General features: G+C 30.8%; 1 long non-coding RNA gene across 2 annotated transcripts in view; it reads left to right on the top strand.

Moving 5' to 3' along the window:
- Nucleotides 1-18,119, top strand: part of LOC111612806 — a 38,940-nt gene extending 20,821 nt beyond the window's left edge. Inside the window, exons 1-3 of one of the 2 annotated variants that reach the window (XR_002754679.1) lie at nucleotides 17,523-17,615; nucleotides 17,710-17,824; nucleotides 17,894-18,119. This is a non-coding gene — a long non-coding RNA (uncharacterized LOC111612806). Of the gene's footprint in view, nucleotides 1-17,522; nucleotides 17,616-17,709; nucleotides 17,825-17,893 lie in introns of those variants that run through there. The other variant, XR_002754678.1, reaches the window with a different exon arrangement.
- Nucleotides 18,120-18,508: the final 389 nt, after the last annotated feature.

The following is an 18,508-nucleotide window of genomic DNA, read 5'->3' as shown; positions in this document are numbered from 1 at the left end:
CTCCGACCAGGGGCGAACTTGTTACCGAAAGAGACCCGGAAATTCTGATGTCGTCACATGACCTCAGAATAAAAGGTTCAATTAATAGAGTTCTAATAAAGATAGAACGTAGAAACTTTTTATTCCAAAGCTAAAAGATTCCTCTAAGTAATGACATAGTCAATATATAAATATGTATTGGATAATTTTTACTTTTCCGGCTGTTATACATAACAGAGGGAAAGTGTAGCGCTCAGTCGAAAAATGTCCCCTCCCAAATTTTTACATTTTTGGACTCGGGACACCTTGAAATTTCGAGATATGCAAAAGATTCGAGGTTTTTTTCTATATGTGTGGATGTTACTGTGTGTGTGGGGGGGCATGATTTTGTTCACCCTGTTTGAAGCCTAATAATTTCTGTAATCAGAGTGGTTAGAATCGGAATCAGATGGTTTAACACAGGAGTTAGTTATTAAGCATCGGAGTGGTTGAACTAAATCGTGTCCTCATACACATTCTGACATCGTAGGCGAGAATATCTTAACAGGTTTTACTGTACTATTATAAAATGACAAAAAAGCTTACTTTGAGGGTAGAGACGAGTTTTACTTTTTATTTTTTAAATTTTGAAAGCTAATAACGAGTAAAATATTCATTAAGAGATATGAAACATGATCCCTTTTGTCTTCACCCTGTCGACCTTTAATTAAGAACCAAAACTTAATAGTATTAATGCCCTTTTATACGCAAGTTACAGTGCCACATTTCGTTTCTTAAACTTTACCCATTCTGAGATATTGTTCAATATCTCAGAACAGAAAATAAAGAAATTAAACAAATTAGATGCCAACACACACGCGCGCGCGAATTTTTCCTCTTTTATTGACTTTTTGGGGATTCGGGAGGTCTCCAAACGTGTAGATTTGCAAAAGAAACATGGAGGGTCAAATTTGACACGATTTCAATACTTTTCCGTTGTATATACATAACAAGTTGGGAAGTAAAAAGGAGTCGGAGTCGGCGGAATTTTTGATGACTCCGACTCCAGCTAAAACACCAAAACTCCACGACTCCGACTCCACAGCCCTGGTTTTTATACTTAACGATGTTTTCTCGAGAGAAGAAATCTCTGAAAAAAACGTATGGAATCTTTTATAAATTATATTTATTTAGTAAAATAATCTGTTTTTTACTAAATTATCAGTAAAAATTCCTTACATTTATGTTTTCCGTCTTACGTGCTTACAAATTACTGTAGGCACGCAATTTGTAGGAATTGAAAAAAAACTCTTAATAATTAAATTCCAATATTTCTTTATTAAACAAATTAATAATTTAGGCCTTATTTATTTTTAAAACGGGACTCGTTTTTCTTTATTTCATTCTATTTAAGAAGAAAATTGCATTTTTCCTCCTGACGTTAACGCATTTCCAGAATGTCTCATACACAATAATCAGATTCTCATCTAAGAAAGATGCCAAAATCAAGAGAGATTCTCTTATTACATTAAACTGAAATTGGCCAAAATCGATAAAACATAGCCTTAAAGTCAACTAACATGTTATAGATGACACCGTTATTACAGATCCTTTCAGATAGTTACGGAAATGTTTGCCAAGAACAAAGTCCCCCCAAACGATAAATATTTCGTTAATCGGTAACGGGAGATTTTCCGTGGATCCGATTACAAAATGAGTTGGCCGAATTTGTATAGACGTTTTCTTTTTCTTTTTTAATTTGAATTTATTAATGTTTAAATCAAATAACGTAGGTATAACATACAACATTTATGCTGTTTGTTTGATAAAATATCAAAACAATTTTATATTTTTCCGTAATTTACGTTATTGATTAAGTTAAAACATCTTTTTAATTTCAAGTGTAGCTGATAAAATAACGCTTAAATACCATTTTTATACACATAAATCTGTCTTCGCATAAATTTACATGTGTGTTTTTATTTGTAAATAAGACGAGCTGAGTCCATTTCTGCATCCAGTTAAAAACTGATTGAAATACACGAGCAGTAAACTGTGTGTTGAATACAAACATTTTTATTGAAGAAATAAAATATACTGACGTAAAGAAAACAAGTTACTTTTTATAATGTAATGTAAATAATTGGAATACCGAAGAACCTCGATTCTTCCTTTTTAATACAACTACTACACAAGCAAATTGAAGCAGAAACACTTCTCTCAATCAATTCTACTTAATTAAATATCAAGCCTGTTAATTATCATTGTTTTGATGTATTCATTAAGTATATTCTTTTGGAATTTAATTAAACTACAAAAATTATACCATTTTCGAGTCTTTTCTTTACCCGTTTCACACCACCACAAAAGTAGCAGTCTACTGGCTTGAATAAAACTTCATGTATGATTATATTCTTTTGTTCAAAAGTTTTTCGTGTGCTTAAAAATTTGCATCTTAAATGTTACTGATTAGGCTATTTTAATAAAATTATGTATAACACATCTATGTACAGTACTTTTCATTTCACAATAAATTGTACAAATAGATAATAACTCTATACTTTTAGCAATTAAGATTGGATATTTTATGAAGTATTACAACTATTTACGTGGCTAAAATTAATTACATTCGTACATTAATTTTCAAATATTTCTTAAAAGTTCGGTTTATCCTCCATTTAATTTGTGTGGCGAATGAACCGAAGTTAGAATTTTCTAATCTCCAAAGCTTTCTTGAATTCTGAAGAATATTCGATCTAGGAGATACTTGAATGACGTTTTATCCTCCAGTCGACGGCTTAATTATAATATTTATATCGATTTGTATGATGCGTTTTGTTCTAATCCTCGTGTTCGGAGGAAGGAAGAAACGGACGGGTGGATCTAGCGCACGTGATATTGACCCCGTCGCATCTTCGCGTGCAGTAGACGGAAAAATATGGACGACCTTTTATCGCGCTCGCTTTCACCAGCTTTAATGGCCCGGAAAAATAGAGGTCTTTATCTAAGAGAATATCGCGTCGAACAAAGAACCATGCATAAAAAAAAACATTGGAAAATATGACGTTTGGAGAAATAATAAGCGACGATTGTTCTACGTAATGACTCGTTTAAATGTCGTACAGTTTGGGACGTGGGCGACCCAAAAACAATAATCGTATCGAATTCGAAACTTCCATTTACGGCCGACGATAACAATTCGACTCCTTTCAGTCATTAACTTAATGGTCTATTTGGACTATATAATGATGACGTGTATTATTCTATTGTATTTGATATTCTAGAATAATAATTCTGGTCGAAAGATATGCTTTTTCTGAATAGAAACAAGTTTATAGACAATGCTTACGGATCCGGAACTAAATTTTAAAAGATTACGCGTTGTAACGTTAAGAGAAATTAAATATAAAGCGCGATTTTTATCTCTATTCCAAATCAGAATAACCGAAAAAAAGGTAGGACCAGTTCTTAGTTTTTTAAATTAAAATACATTTATGTAGCCGGATGGAAAATTTAGTGATTTAGATTGAACTCCCGTTCTCATAAGTTATTGATAAAAAATAAAATAAATGAACTGCAAATAACCGGAATGACAATTTTAGTATCGGTTTAGACATACAAACCCATCCCCTGACACGCAAATCAGTTTTTGACGCCTGTTTTTGAACTCGGTGGCCTATAAAACTTCAAAAAGTACACGAACCGTACTACATTGCTTATTAAATTTTGCGTGCTTCCTCCAAAATACTTTAAAATTTTCTTATTTTAAAGACGACATATTCAGTTTCGAGGAAGAACAGTTACTCATCAACATAAAAATTTGTTAACAAAAGAAACTGAGGAAATAGAACGAAGAATAATAGTAAGCCAACAATGAATTAGAGTATATTTTACTACGGTATAACGAATGAATGATTTAGAACTATTAGTTATCATTGGGTCGATAACGAATCCCTATTGTTTTCTCTAATAGGATACATAAATTGTAAGAGAGTGCTCTTGCTAGACTAAGGATTCGAGCAGTGTTCGGTTAATCTTCAAAATTAAAAAGAGAACACCGAAAAGATGTAGCAAGCAAGCATCTGTTTGAAAACTTGAGAAACACGAGGCTGTGTACGGGTTCTTATTGTCTATGGAGCGGCGAAACAATCAATTGTGTCGAATCGACGAACCTCTAGATGGCGCCACTAGAAGAGAGAACCGTACGTGTGGATTGTGACCTCGTGCCAAGTGCGGCGTGACTGGTATGTCTCTCCCCTTGTCCCGTATCCTAGCAACGGCATACCGCCGAATGAATCACGTGCTGTGACGCTATGGAGTGAATGACAGATGCATGGATCGGGCGTCGTTGGGTCACACTTTTTTCCCACCATTCACCGACTGTTGCTGGCTATTAATCTTAACCGAACCAGTTTGAAGTAAAAAATAAATACGCCGTACGTTTTGAAACGTAATGACAATGCACGAAAATTACTATAATTTTATCGATATCGATAATTTTCGCTCGACTTTTAAAATTTAAAAAGTGCTCCCTTCTTAACAAGAAATTGTTATTATTCCACTTAAAAGAAAAAAAAAATGTATATATTCTAATTTATTTTATAAAATATATTCCTTACGGATAAACATTAACCAAAACTAGGTAAATATTTTCCAAGTTGTTACGCGTTACTCTGTTACTTTAAATTCGAATCTTCCATTCTGCTTCGAGATTCGCTTTTATGAGGGCAAACTCTTCTCCGCTGTTTAGAAATGGTCGTAAATTGAAATATTCCAACGACAATTGGCGGTTTTATAGCTGTTTGTGCAAAAATTTCGCAAATAGGAAGCAAATTTTCACTCGACTTCCTCTCTGTGAAACCAGTCGTCGCTCATCCCCATTCGAGATAATGGATTTGTCCGGAGGAAGTGTTAGGTGTGTACATAGCTTTCGAAACTTTCCAGGGTAGAACCATTATCCTAACATCTCGAGAGACGGTCGGTGGTCCGAACGACTCAAATTAAGAACTAAATAAATGAATAATGCAGTTAACGCGCTTTTTATTTCATTAGACGTTGTTTGATTTTTATTTCTATGGTCAATTCTCTATTTAAAAATCTAATTACTCCTGATTATTTGCTAAATTTTTTTAACTAGGATTTTTCGTAACAATATCGAAATTTATTTTATTTTCCTACAGTAACCAATTAAATTAACAATATTAAATTCCAGCCATAATTCGATTGTAATATTTTGCGAATCTGCTAATTCTGTGCATTATTTAGAAAGTCTCCTCATGTTTGTATGTGTTTTTTGTTTTATACTTTTAAATTATTTCTGGATTTTCAATCGATATTCATTACATTCTGTAAAAGTAAAAATAATTTCGCCTTTTAGATAATGTAATTTTCCACTAAGACATTCCTTATGCGATGTTACGCATATTTTACATTTTTTGGTTACGTTCGAAGTGTAAATATTTTATAACGTTTATTATTTTTAATTTACATTTATCGCGTGCATATAAAAACGTATTCTTTTTTTAACTCTTTCTATCTTGCGGTACTAAGCGCTCTTTTTTCTTTTTCTTTTTTTTTTTACCTGTCCGTCGAGGATATTGGGCAGGCCCACAATGGAGGCGGCCGGGAGGCGAGGGAGGGAGCCCGACGTATCCGGGTCGAACACCCTTGCCAATTTCAAGAGGTTCCGACCCGCACTCGAATCCGGGTCCTTCCGTAATAGTCTGACGCCATTTACCTCCTAGAACATCGAANAAGGATAACTTAAATGAAACGTATCAAATCACAAAACTAACTAATTATATTTCAGTAAATAACGCTATTATTTTTCTGATTTTTACATTTATAATGCGATGCTTTTAGATTGATTGTTGTAATCATTAATAACATAATAGTAAGAGTCTTACAAATGTATAGTTAACTTCGCTCTCTTTATATACTGTTATAATGAGATGTTGATCATGAATCATGAATATATTCTAAATTTAATTTTAAAATTGTTAATGATAGTTAATATTAAACTTGGAACGTAGTCTTATGACCAATAAAGTTTTTAAATCGTTATTTAATTCACGTTTTTAAATTCTAAACAGGCATAGATTTAATTTCCTCGAATGTACTATTTATTTTCAGTTTTAGAAACTTTTAAATAATTATTAAATATGTTGTAATTAACAAACAAATAATTCGAAACTTCAATCTATTTTAACTTTGTAAATTATTATATAATTTACGACGGAAAAATCGATTCTGATTAAATAATCCCATTAGAAATGATTTTTGTACACATCTATTGTTAAAGTGCAATATTTATTCAATGTGTATGTTGAGCTATCGTTATTTAGATTTAAATATTCACGAAAAATGTGTGTAGAGATTAATCACAACGTTATTAAATATTTATTTAAATTTTTAAAAAATTTAATTGATTTGGAGCTCGTTAATTGACTTTAAAATTCACTTTATAATTTTAGTTTAATTTAGGAATATGATTAAATTAAGCATATTTTAGATCGATGGAAAGATCTATAGCAAAATATTAAGTCTTAAAAAATAGGGCTTAAAACTAGGGTTGTTAGACGTCCTTTTACTCTTGCTAAACTGTCTTTGTTCTTTGAGATGAGAAAGGATTCAATATCTGTGGTTTTTTTAATGGTAGTAGTGAACCCTTATATGCTAAATACATATCCTTCTACATATAAAGCAATAGTTTATCATGGAATTCTTGGAAACTCATTTGTTTCTATGGGTATACTATAAGAAGAATGCTTCTAGCAGAAAGCCTGTATAATTATTTGACTAAAGGATAAAATTAAATCATCTCAAACGTCAATGTTTCAAATATTGTGTGAAATAATAAAACCAGTTCAATTCCTTTGTAATTGTTTTATACAATTTTTAAATATTTTTTCATTTAACGTTTGAAAAGATACTGTTAATGTAAATTTATATAATCTAAACTTACATTTTTTTATTATAAATTTACGTCCGTTATGCGAAGAAATTGTTTTGTTACTGCACTCGACAAAGGAAGTAAAAGCCAGAGAGGTATAATAAATGGATATTAAGTTAAAGGTCTCAGATCGTATCTTGTTTCAACAACTCTTTAACAATTATAAATTCAACAAGAGAATAGACTGTTTTGCTTATATATCACATAGATGTATCTGAAAAATGATGCACGTTGCAAGTCTCTCTTTTCTGTTTAATAATATCAAATTTCCTTCGATTTTTTTTACAAGAAATCGGTTGTCTTGTGATTAATAATTAAATTAAAAGGGGTATTTTTTTTAATTTATACATTAAATTAAATAGTATATTTTTAATTTGAAGTGCTAAATAATGGACGAAAGTTGGTAAATAGGAAAAAATGTATTCAGTAAACGAAGATATTAGGATAAATTATATGATCCAAATCCTGTAACAAAACATATTATCGAGTAGCTGAGTTAAATTTTCTTAAGAAATAACCAATTTTGACTGAAGAAGTGTCTTTTTTTCGGGTATAAAATTCAATAAAAAAAAGACAAACTCGATTTGTCAAGTTTGTTCTTTTTTCGAAGGTCAATTTTAGTTAGAAAAATTTAGAAAGTTCCTTTTTTTACTTATTACTTTCTCTTTCTTTTCTCTTTTTTTCGTAGAAATGAGCTTTAGTTCAGTCAGAGGATAATTTCATCTTCGAGTTTTTAGTAACTTTTTTGTAGAATAGACTATAATAAGAATTGAATAATGGGCGAAAGTTAGTAAATAGGAAAAAAAGTATTCAGTAAACGAAGATATTAGGATAAATTATACGGACTATAATGGAACTATAAGGGGAGAGAATTTTTGAACTCGAAATTTTAGCGAACTATAACAACTTTTTAATGTGGAGACTTGCGATAGTTGATNGGATAGAAACAAAAGAAAATTAAAATATATTTAATCTGTGTTTTTATTTAGAGATTTAGTTTAAAGCCATTTAAATTTAAAGCGTCGACATATTCACGAAATAAAATGTCATTTTTACTCTTGATTTACTCTAAAATAAATAAACAATATTTAAAAAAAAACTTATCACATGTTAAAAAAATTATTGTTTCAGGTATAATCTTTCCATAAAATATAACTGAATTTTTATTTAAAATTTTATATTTTGTAAATACTTATTCAAATTTAAAAAGTATGTTTTTTAAAATATTGATGGTAAGAAATTCGAAAGAATCCACGAGAAAAAAAAAATTCAGAATAAAAGATATTTTTAAAAATATCGACGTTACTAAATGTTAAATGCTACGATCTATAAAACTAGAAACATTTTTATAAATTTACAAGCATTTAAACATTCGGTTAATATCTTCGTTTTAACTGGGTAATAAAGCTTTATTGGATATTTATCTCTATTAAACACATACATAGCATCTCGTACCGTTGTCACTGATATTTTATATATATTAATATGTAGGCCTACATCACTTCCTTACTACATCAATATCTTATGCGATGTAAACTTTATCATCTTTGGAATTAGAAGAATTAAAAACAAAATCCGTAACTGAATAATAAATTACAGAATTACATGAATTTTGATGAGAACCATTTCTTAGACTCGTAAATGACATCGTTTGCTTTTAAGTAAACGATGTCCTGATATAGAAGAAATGACAAGATTTTACTTGTAAAAATTATAAATGATTTTATTAAGATTTTCTCATTGTAAATGAAGAAATTGGCCAATATTTTGATAAATTAAAAAATAATTCAATGGAAATAGTTGTTCCTGGTGATTAGCCATGGCAAGTAAACTTGGACTCGTATCCAGATGAATTTTATGTTTTATTAAAAAGTTTACTTTTAACAAGATATTAACTTTCAATCTGTCGGAAATTTGCATAATAAAATGGATTTTCCAGGATCAACACGAAGAATTCGAATGTTTTAAAAAATAAAAATCGAAGAACAATCTGATAAATTCTTGAATTCAAAAAACAAAGAATGTGAAGAATATGGCAACAAGAAAATATGTAATTAAGGAAGATAGATGAAAATACGTATGCTTACATATTTAAGAATTTTTCATATAACACAAAACAGTAGNGCACGTTACAAGTCTCTCTTTTCTGTTTAAAAATATCAAATTTCCTTTGATTTTTTTACAAGAAATCGGTTGTCTTGTGATTAATAATTAAATTAAAAGTGGTATTTTTTTTTAATTTATACATTAAATTAAATAGTATATTTTTAATTTGAAGTGCTAAATAATGGACGAAAGTTGGTAAATAGGAAAAAAAGTATTCAGTAAACGAAGATATTAGGATAAATTATACGGACTGTAATGGGACTATAAGGGGAGAGAATTTTTGAACTCGAAATTTTAGCGAACTATAACAGCTTTTTAATATGGAAACTTGCGATAGTTGATCAAGCATCGCAAGTACCAATTCCTTATAATCTCAAAACAAGCACCAAAACATTAATTTTGAAATTGTTTGACAAACTTTTATACGAGTTAACCGATTGGTATAAGGAATAAACTTATTAATATTTGTATTGTCACAGAGAAACATCTTTTATAGTTGCCGTAAGGTGATGTATTGGATTCTGACGGAGGAATTCGAGACTAATTTCCGGAATGTTTTAACAATTTATTTTATTTTAATCCATATTAAAAGGGAAAATATAAGATGATGTATGAATCTGATCCTCATACCTTTTTTCTCGGAATATGACGTTGATTTATTCAACTTATATAGGATCCATTGTTTTATATGCAGTTATGATCGAATATCATGTAAACAAATAGGCCTATACTAAAACACACACAAGAAAAGGAGAAAGCAAGAGATAACAAGGATTTAATGGCATTAAACCCTTGTTATATCTTGTTTATTTCTTTTCTTTTTATTGATAAGGATATATTTTTATTTTTTTTATATATATATATTTTTGTAAATACTGCGTGTTTTTGTCCTTTTTAATATTTGCGTTTTTATATTCGATTCACTTTTAGAAAACAATAAATATTTAAATAGTTTATTTAATGCTTTTTTTTTTTTAAATGATCGAATATAAAAATGCAAATATTGGTTATATCTTCAAATCTATTTTACTGTTTACTTTCTGTTAAATATATCAAAATATTTATAAAATAATCTTTATTCTGAGAGAAATGAAATAGCCTACAAACGGCAAGCGAATTACCATTTCTTAAGTTGGATTTTGAACATTAATTGATGGGTCACGACAGTCATTGCAAACACCTTTTCTTCGCGATAATATTGTCGTAGAGGAAGGTGTTTAAACGATAATGCAACATTTTTTTTAAAAGGAATTTTTGTCAAATCGAATGATATCGGTTTCTACTCGTTGCATATTTCTAAAATTCTTTGTCAATTTACAATGTGTTTTGACATGTAGTCTTTTAAATCGAAGTTCTTCCTTCAGATAGAGTTCATAAATGACGTAACGCTTTTTTTCCTTTTTCTCTTCCTTTTTATTGCATTTTCTCAAAAAATAATTTTCTCTTGGTTTTCATCACACAACTTACTTACGATTCATTTAATGTGTTTTTATCAGGGTTGTAGAGTCGCGTAAAAATCTACCGACTCGGACTCCTACTTTTCCTTACCATCCGACTCCGACTCCGACTTTTCCTTACCATTCGACTCCGACCAGGGGCGAACTTGTTACCGAAAGAGACCCGGAAATTCTGATGTCGTCACATGACCTCAGAATAAAAGGTTCAATTAATAGAGTTCTAATAAAGATAGAACGTAGAAACTTTTTATTCCAAAGCTAAAAGATTCCTCTAAGTAATGACATAGTCAATATATAAATATGTATTGGATAATTTTTACTTTTCCGGCTGTTATACATAACAGAGGGAAAGTGTAGCGCTCAGTCGAAAAATGTCCCCTCCCAAATTTTTACATTTTTGGACTCGGGACACCTTGAAATTTCGAGATATGCAAAAGATNTCAATATATAAATATGTATTGGATAATTTTTACTTTTCCGGCTGTTATACATAACAGAGGGAAAGTGTAGCGCTCAGTCGAAAAATGTCCCCTCCCAAATTTTTACATTTTTGGACTCGGGACACCTTGAAATTTCGAGATATGCAAAAGATTCGAGGTTTTTTTCTATATGTGTGGATGTTACTGTGTGTGTGGGGGGGCATGATTTTGTTCACCCTGTTTGAAGCCTAATAATTTCTGTAATCAGAGTGGTTAGAATCGGAATCAGATGGTTTAACACAGGAGTTAGTTATTAAGCATCGGAGTGGTTGAACTAAATCGTGTCCTCATACACATTCTGACATCGTAGGCGAGAATATCTTAACAGGTTTTACTGTACTATTATAAAATGACAAAAAAGCTTACTTTGAGGGTAGAGACGAGTTTTACTTTTTATTTTTTAAATTTTGAAAGCTAATAACGAGTAAAATATTCATTAAGAGATATGAAACATGATCCCTTTTGTCTTCACCCTGTCGACCTTTAATTAAGAACCAAAACTTAATAGTATTAATGCCCTTTTATACGCAAGTTACAGTGCCACATTTCGTTTCTTAAACTTTACCCATTCTGAGATATTGTTCAATATCTCAGAACAGAAAATAAAGAAATTAAACAAATTAGATGCCAACACACACGCGCGCGCGAATTTTTCCTCTTTTATTGACTTTTTGGGGATTCGGGAGGTCTCCAAACGTGTAGATTTGCAAAAGAAACNCATTTCGTTTCTTAAACTTTACCCATTCTGAGATATTGTTTAATATCTCAGAACAGAAAATAAAGAAATTAAACAAATTAGATGCCAACACACACACACACACACACACGCGCGCGCGCGCGAATTTTTCCTCTTTTATTGACTTTTTGGGGGTTCGGGAAGTCTCTAAACGTATAGATTTGCAAAAGAAACATGGAAGGTCAAATTTGACACTATTTCAATACTTTTCCGTTGTGTATACGTAACAAGTTGGGAAGTAAAAAGGAGTCGGGGTCGGCGGATTTTTTGACGACTCCGACTCCGGTTAAAACACCAAAACTCTACGACTCCGACTCCACAGCCCTGGTTTTTATACTCAACGATGTTTTCTCGAGAGACGAAATCTCTGAAAAAAACGTATGGAATCTTTTATAGATTATATTTACTTAGTAAAATAATCTCTTTTTACTAAATTATCAGTAAAAATTCCTTACATTTATGTTTTCCGTCTTACGTGCTTACAAATTACTGTAAGCACGCAATTTGTAGGAATGGGAAAAAAAACTCTTAATAATTAAATTCCAATATTTCTTTATTAAACAAATTAATAATTTAGGCCTTATTTATTTTTAAAACAGGACTCATTTTTCTTTATTTCACTTTATTTAAGAAGAAAATTGCATTTTTCCTCCTGACGTTAACGCATTTCCAGAATGTCTCATACACAATAATCAGATTCTCATCTAAGAAAGATGCCAAAATCAAGAGAGATTCTCTTATTACATTAAACTGAAATTGGCCAAAATCGGTAAAACATGGCCTTAAAGTCAACTAACATGTTATAGATGACACCGTTATTACAGATCCTTTCAGATAGTTACGGAAATGTTTGCCAAGAACAAAGTCCCCCCAAACGATAAATATTTCGTTAATCGGTAACGGGAGATTTTCCGTGGATCCGATTACAAAATGAGTTGGCCGAATTTGTATAGACGTTTTCTTTTTCTTTTTTAATTTGAATTTATTAATGTTTAAATCAAATAACGTAGGTATAACATACAACATTTATGCTGTTTGTTTGATAAAATATCAAAACAATTTTATATTTTTCCGTAATTTACGTTATTGATTAAGTTAAAACATCTTTTTAATTTCAAGTGTAGCTGATAAAATAACGCTTAAATACCATTTTTATACACATAAATCTGTCTTCGCATAAATTTACATGTGTGTTTTTATTTGTAAATAAGACGAGCTGAGTCCATTTCTGCATCCAGTTAAAAACTGATTGAAATACACGAGCAGTAAACTGTGTGTTGAATACAAACATTTTTATTGAAGAAATAAAATATACTGACGTAAAGAAAACAAGTTACTTTTTATAATGTAATGTAAATAATTGGAATACCGAAGAACCTCGATTCTTCCTTTTTAATACAACTACTACACAAGCAAATTGAAGCAGAAACACTTCTCTCAATCAATTCTACTTAATTAAATATCAAGCCTGTTAATTATCATTGTTTTGATGTATTCATTAAGTATATTCTTTTGGAATTTAATTAAACTACAAAAATTATACCATTTTCGAGTCTTTTCTTTACCCGTTTCACACCACCACAAAAGTAGCAGTCTACTGGCTTGAATAAAACTTCATGTATGATTATATTCTTTTGTTCAAAAGTTTTTCGTGTGCTTAAAAATTTGCATCTTAAATGTTACTGATTAGGCTATTTTAATAAAATTATGTATAACACATCTATGTACAGTACTTTTCATTTCACAATAAATTGTACAAATAGATAATAACTCTATACTTTTAGCAATTAAGATTGGATATTTTATGAAGTATTACAACTATTTACGTGGCTAAAATTAATTACATTCGTACATTAATTTTCAAATATTTCTTAAAAGTTCGGTTTATCCTCCATTTAATTTGTGTGGCGAATGAACCGAAGTTAGAATTTTCTAATCTCCAAAGCTTTCTTGAATTCTGAAGAATATTCGATCTAGGAGATACTTGAATGACGTTTTATCCTCCAGTCGACGGCTTAATTATAATATTTATATCGATTTGTATGATGCGTTTTGTTCTAATCCTCGTGTTCGGAGGAAGGAAGAAACGGACGGGTGGATCTAGCGCACGTGATATTGACCCCGTCGCATCTTCGCGTGCAGTAGACGGAAAAATATGGACGACCTTTTATCGCGCTCGCTTTCACCAGCTTTAATGGCCCGGAAAAATAGAGGTCTTTATCTAAGAGAATATCGCGTCGAACAAAGAACCATGCATAAAAAAAAACATTGGAAAATATGACGTTTGGAGAAATAATAAGCGACGATTGTTCTACGTAATGACTCGTTTAAATGTCGTACAGTTTGGGACGTGGGCGACCCAAAAACAATAATCGTATCGAATTCGAAACTTCCATTTACGGCCGACGATAACAATTCGACTCCTTTCAGTCATTAACTTAATGGTCTATTTGGACTATATAATGATGACGTGTATTATTCTATTGTATTTGATATTCTAGAATAATAATTCTGGTCGAAAGATATGCTTTTTCTGAATAGAAACAAGTTTATAGACAATGCTTACGGATCCGGAACTAAATTTTAAAAGATTACGCGTTGTAACGTTAAGAGAAATTAAATATAAAGCGCGATTTTTATCTCTATTCCAAATCAGAATAACCGAAAAAAAGGTAGGACCAGTTCTTAGTTTTTTAAATTAAAATACATTTATGTAGCCGGATGGAAAATTTAGTGATTTAGATTGAACTCCCGTTCTCATAAGTTATTGATAAAAAATAAAATAAATGAACTGCAAATAACCGGAATGACAATTTTAGTATCGGTTTAGACATACAAACCCATCCCCTGACACGCAAATCAGTTTTTGACGCCTGTTTTTGAACTCGGTGGCCTATAAAACTTCAAAAAGTACACGAACCGTACTACATTGCTTATTAAATTTTGCGTGCTTCCTCCAAAATACTTTAAAATTTTCTTATTTTAAAGACGACATATTCAGTTTCGAGGAAGAACAGTTACTCATCAACATAAAAATTTGTTAACAAAAGAAACTGAGGAAATAGAACGAAGAATAATAGTAAGCCAACAATGAATTAGAGTATATTTTACTACGGTATAACGAATGAATGATTTAGAACTATTAGTTATCATTGGGTCGATAACGAATCCCTATTGTTTTCTCTAATAGGATACATAAATTGTAAGAGAGTGCTCTTGCTAGACTAAGGATTCGAGCAGTGTTCGGTTAATCTTCAAAATTAAAAAGAGAACACCGAAAAGATGTAGCAAGCAAGCATCTGTTTGAAAACTTGAGAAACACGAGGCTGTGTACGGGTTCTTATTGTCTATGGAGCGGCGAAACAATCAATTGTGTCGAATCGACGAACCTCTAGATGGCGCCACTAGAAGAGAGAACCGTACGTGTGGATTGTGACCTCGTGCCAAGTGCGGCGTGACTGGTATGTCTCTCCCCTTGTCCCGTATCCTAGCAACGGCATACCGCCGAATGAATCACGTGCTGTGACGCTATGGAGTGAATGACAGATGCATGGATCGGGCGTCGTTGGGTCACACTTTTTTCCCACCATTCACCGACTGTTGCTGGCTATTAATCTTAACCGAACCAGTTTGAAGTAAAAAATAAATACGCCGTACGTTTTGAAACGTAATGACAATGCACGAAAATTACTATAATTTTATCGATATCGATAATTTTCGCTCGACTTTTAAAATTTAAAAAGTGCTCCCTTCTTAACAAGAAATTGTTATTATTCCACTTAAAAGAAAAAAAAAATGTATATATTCTAATTTATTTTATAAAATATATTCCTTACGGATAAACATTAACCAAAACTAGGTAAATATTTTCCAAGTTGTTACGCGTTACTCTGTTACTTTAAATTCGAATCTTCCATTCTGCTTCGAGATTCGCTTTTATGAGGGCAAACTCTTCTCCGCTGTTTAGAAATGGTCGTAAATTGAAATATTCCAACGACAATTGGCGGTTTTATAGCTGTTTGTGCAAAAATTTCGCAAATAGGAAGCAAATTTTCACTCGACTTCCTCTCTGTGAAACCAGTCGTCGCTCATCCCCATTCGAGATAATGGATTTGTCCGGAGGAAGTGTTAGGTGTGTACATAGCTTTCGAAACTTTCCAGGGTAGAACCATTATCCTAACATCTCGAGAGACGGTCGGTGGTCCGAACGACTCAAATTAAGAACTAAATAAATGAATAATGCAGTTAACGCGCTTTTTATTTCATTAGACGTTGTTTGATTTTTATTTCTATGGTCAATTCTCTATTTAAAAATCTAATTACTCCTGATTATTTGCTAAATTTTTTTAACTAGGATTTTTCGTAACAATATCGAAATTTATTTTATTTTCCTACAGTAACCAATTAAATTAACAATATTAAATTCCAGCCATAATTCGATTGTAATATTTTGCGAATCTGCTAATTCTGTGCATTATTTAGAAAGTCTCCTCATGTTTGTATGTGTTTTTTGTTTTATACTTTTAAATTATTTCTGGATTTTCAATCGATATTCATTACATTCTGTAAAAGTAAAAATAATTTCGCCTTTTAGATAATGTAATTTTCCACTAAGACATTCCTTATGCGATGTTACGCATATTTTACATTTTTTGGTTACGTTCGAAGTGTAAATATTTTATAACGTTTATTATTTTTAATTTACATTTATCGCGTGCATATAAAAACGTATTCTTTTTTTAACTCTTTCTATCTTGCGGTACTAAGCGCTCTTTTTTCTTTTTCTTTTTTTTTTTACCTGTCCGTCGAGGATATTGGGCAGGCCCACAATGGAGGCGGCCGGGAGGCGAGGGAGGGAGCCCGACGTATCCGGGTCGAACACCCTTGCCAATTTCAAGAGGTTCCGACCCGCACTCGAATCCGGGTCCTTCCGTAATAGTCTGACGCCATTTACCTCCTAGAACATCGAATCGTCGAAAAATAAAAATAAAAAATTGAAAAAGTATTGATTCAGTTTTTTGACTAATAATTTTATATTGGGTAAAATTCTTTAACTTAATTCAGGAAATTACATCTGGTTAAACAAATATTAGATTTGTGAAATTAAAAATAAATTTTATAATAAAACAACTATTTTATTCGATGAATTTTGCGAAAATTTTGCTCTGGAAGCAATAGAACTTCAATGACTTTTTAAAAATTGTTCAAGTATATCATTCGAAAAGCAATTTTATATCTTCGGAAAATCTTCCATTTTCTGTCCATTCGAAAACCAATCTTCATTATTTTTTCATAAATTCCTTTTGAATTTTAGAATTTTCCTGTATATTGAGTTTTATAATATATTATATAAGGTTAATATAAACATCTAAATTATATAATAACTCATTTCAATACAAAAAAGACCGGAAAAGACGTGCTCTCAGTTAGAAAATGCTAAGAATTTACACGGTTTGTCTATCGAGACTTTTGCAAAGATGTTATGAGTTATCGATTTTTTTTTATTACTAAACACGGTACTAAAAATTTAATTTGCTACCTTTAAATTCGTCGAACTAAACTAGTTAAAACGAAGCTGTTTTGTAATTATAGTTTGAAATTAGGTTTACACGTGATAGAGTTCGTAATGTGTAAATTTAATTATAAACGAATATTGAATTTCCAAAATTGAAGTGCGAAAGGAAAACTGGAATTGATGAACTGTAATTAATTGCCGCATTTTTGTCAATCGTGTGAAAATAACGCGTTATTTTAACGTTATTACATTAGTAAGAAGAACCTTCTGGTTTATAGGCCTACTATATCGGTTGTTATTTGCATTGCGTCCCTTTTGTAGTAATAACAAACCAAAGATGAATACTACAAACCTAAAAGTATGCGAACATCAATGCTTAGAAGAGTGTGATCCGTACTAATAAACTATATTTGTAATTATTATTTCTAAAATATAACTAATTATCTACTCTACAACTATTATAATTAGTTAATTATTAATTAGAAATATAAATTTTCTAATTACAGTCCTAAACGGGACAAGAAGTTTCCGAAATTTTATGCGAATCACTAACAAAGTTGAAGGAAAAGTTGTTATTAGACTATATTTGTCCAAGAGAATTACTTATTAAAAGAAAGAAAAGTAAGTAAAAAATTTTTTTAATTTATGGATTAAATTAATGAATAAGGACTCTTTTTTTTTATTTTAAAGAGAGTTAAACTTAAAAAGTTGGTCGTATCGCGCAAGTTTACTTTCCAGATGTTTTTGTTCCCAACGCATAAAAACATCAGAGTGGAGACCGGATGGTGATGAAACAGATAGGTCTATAATGACGATTTCCAAGATAACTTACGCATTTCGAGAATTCTTTCATAAAAATAAAACACGAATTGTAATTTCTAGTCTTTCAAATGGTGAAAACTTTCCAATTTCTTAAAAGCATCAGGAAAAATTACATTAACTTAAATGCTCTTTTATGTTATAAATTTCTTTTGTATTGTTTAGATTGCTGTTTTATCAATTATAATAATAGATACATTCTTGTACAGTAGTTAAATAAACTATTACTAATTAAAAACTTATTATAATAGGCCCTACTGATCTAGTTTATTTAACTATATGAATTATTTTATTCTAAAAATATTTAAGGGTATAAAGTCAAGTAGATCTATAGACACAAACCAAAAAAAAGAGGAGAAATTTTTCGTTTGTAAACCTTTTGAATCGGAGGTATCGTCTTTAATTAAAAATTTCTAACCTAATATTAAATATATTTATGATTCAAAATGATAATAAATTCGTATTAATATCAATAATCGAGCGTCT

This window comes from Centruroides sculpturatus, unplaced genomic scaffold (assembly GCF_000671375.1).
Source record: "Centruroides sculpturatus isolate CEXI.00-Female unplaced genomic scaffold, Cexi_2.0 scaffold1765, whole genome shotgun sequence".
NCBI lineage: Eukaryota > Metazoa > Arthropoda > Arachnida > Scorpiones > Buthidae > Centruroides > Centruroides sculpturatus.
The sequence above is the reverse complement of the archived record's forward strand: the minus strand, read 5'-3'. Positions and strand labels throughout refer to the sequence as shown.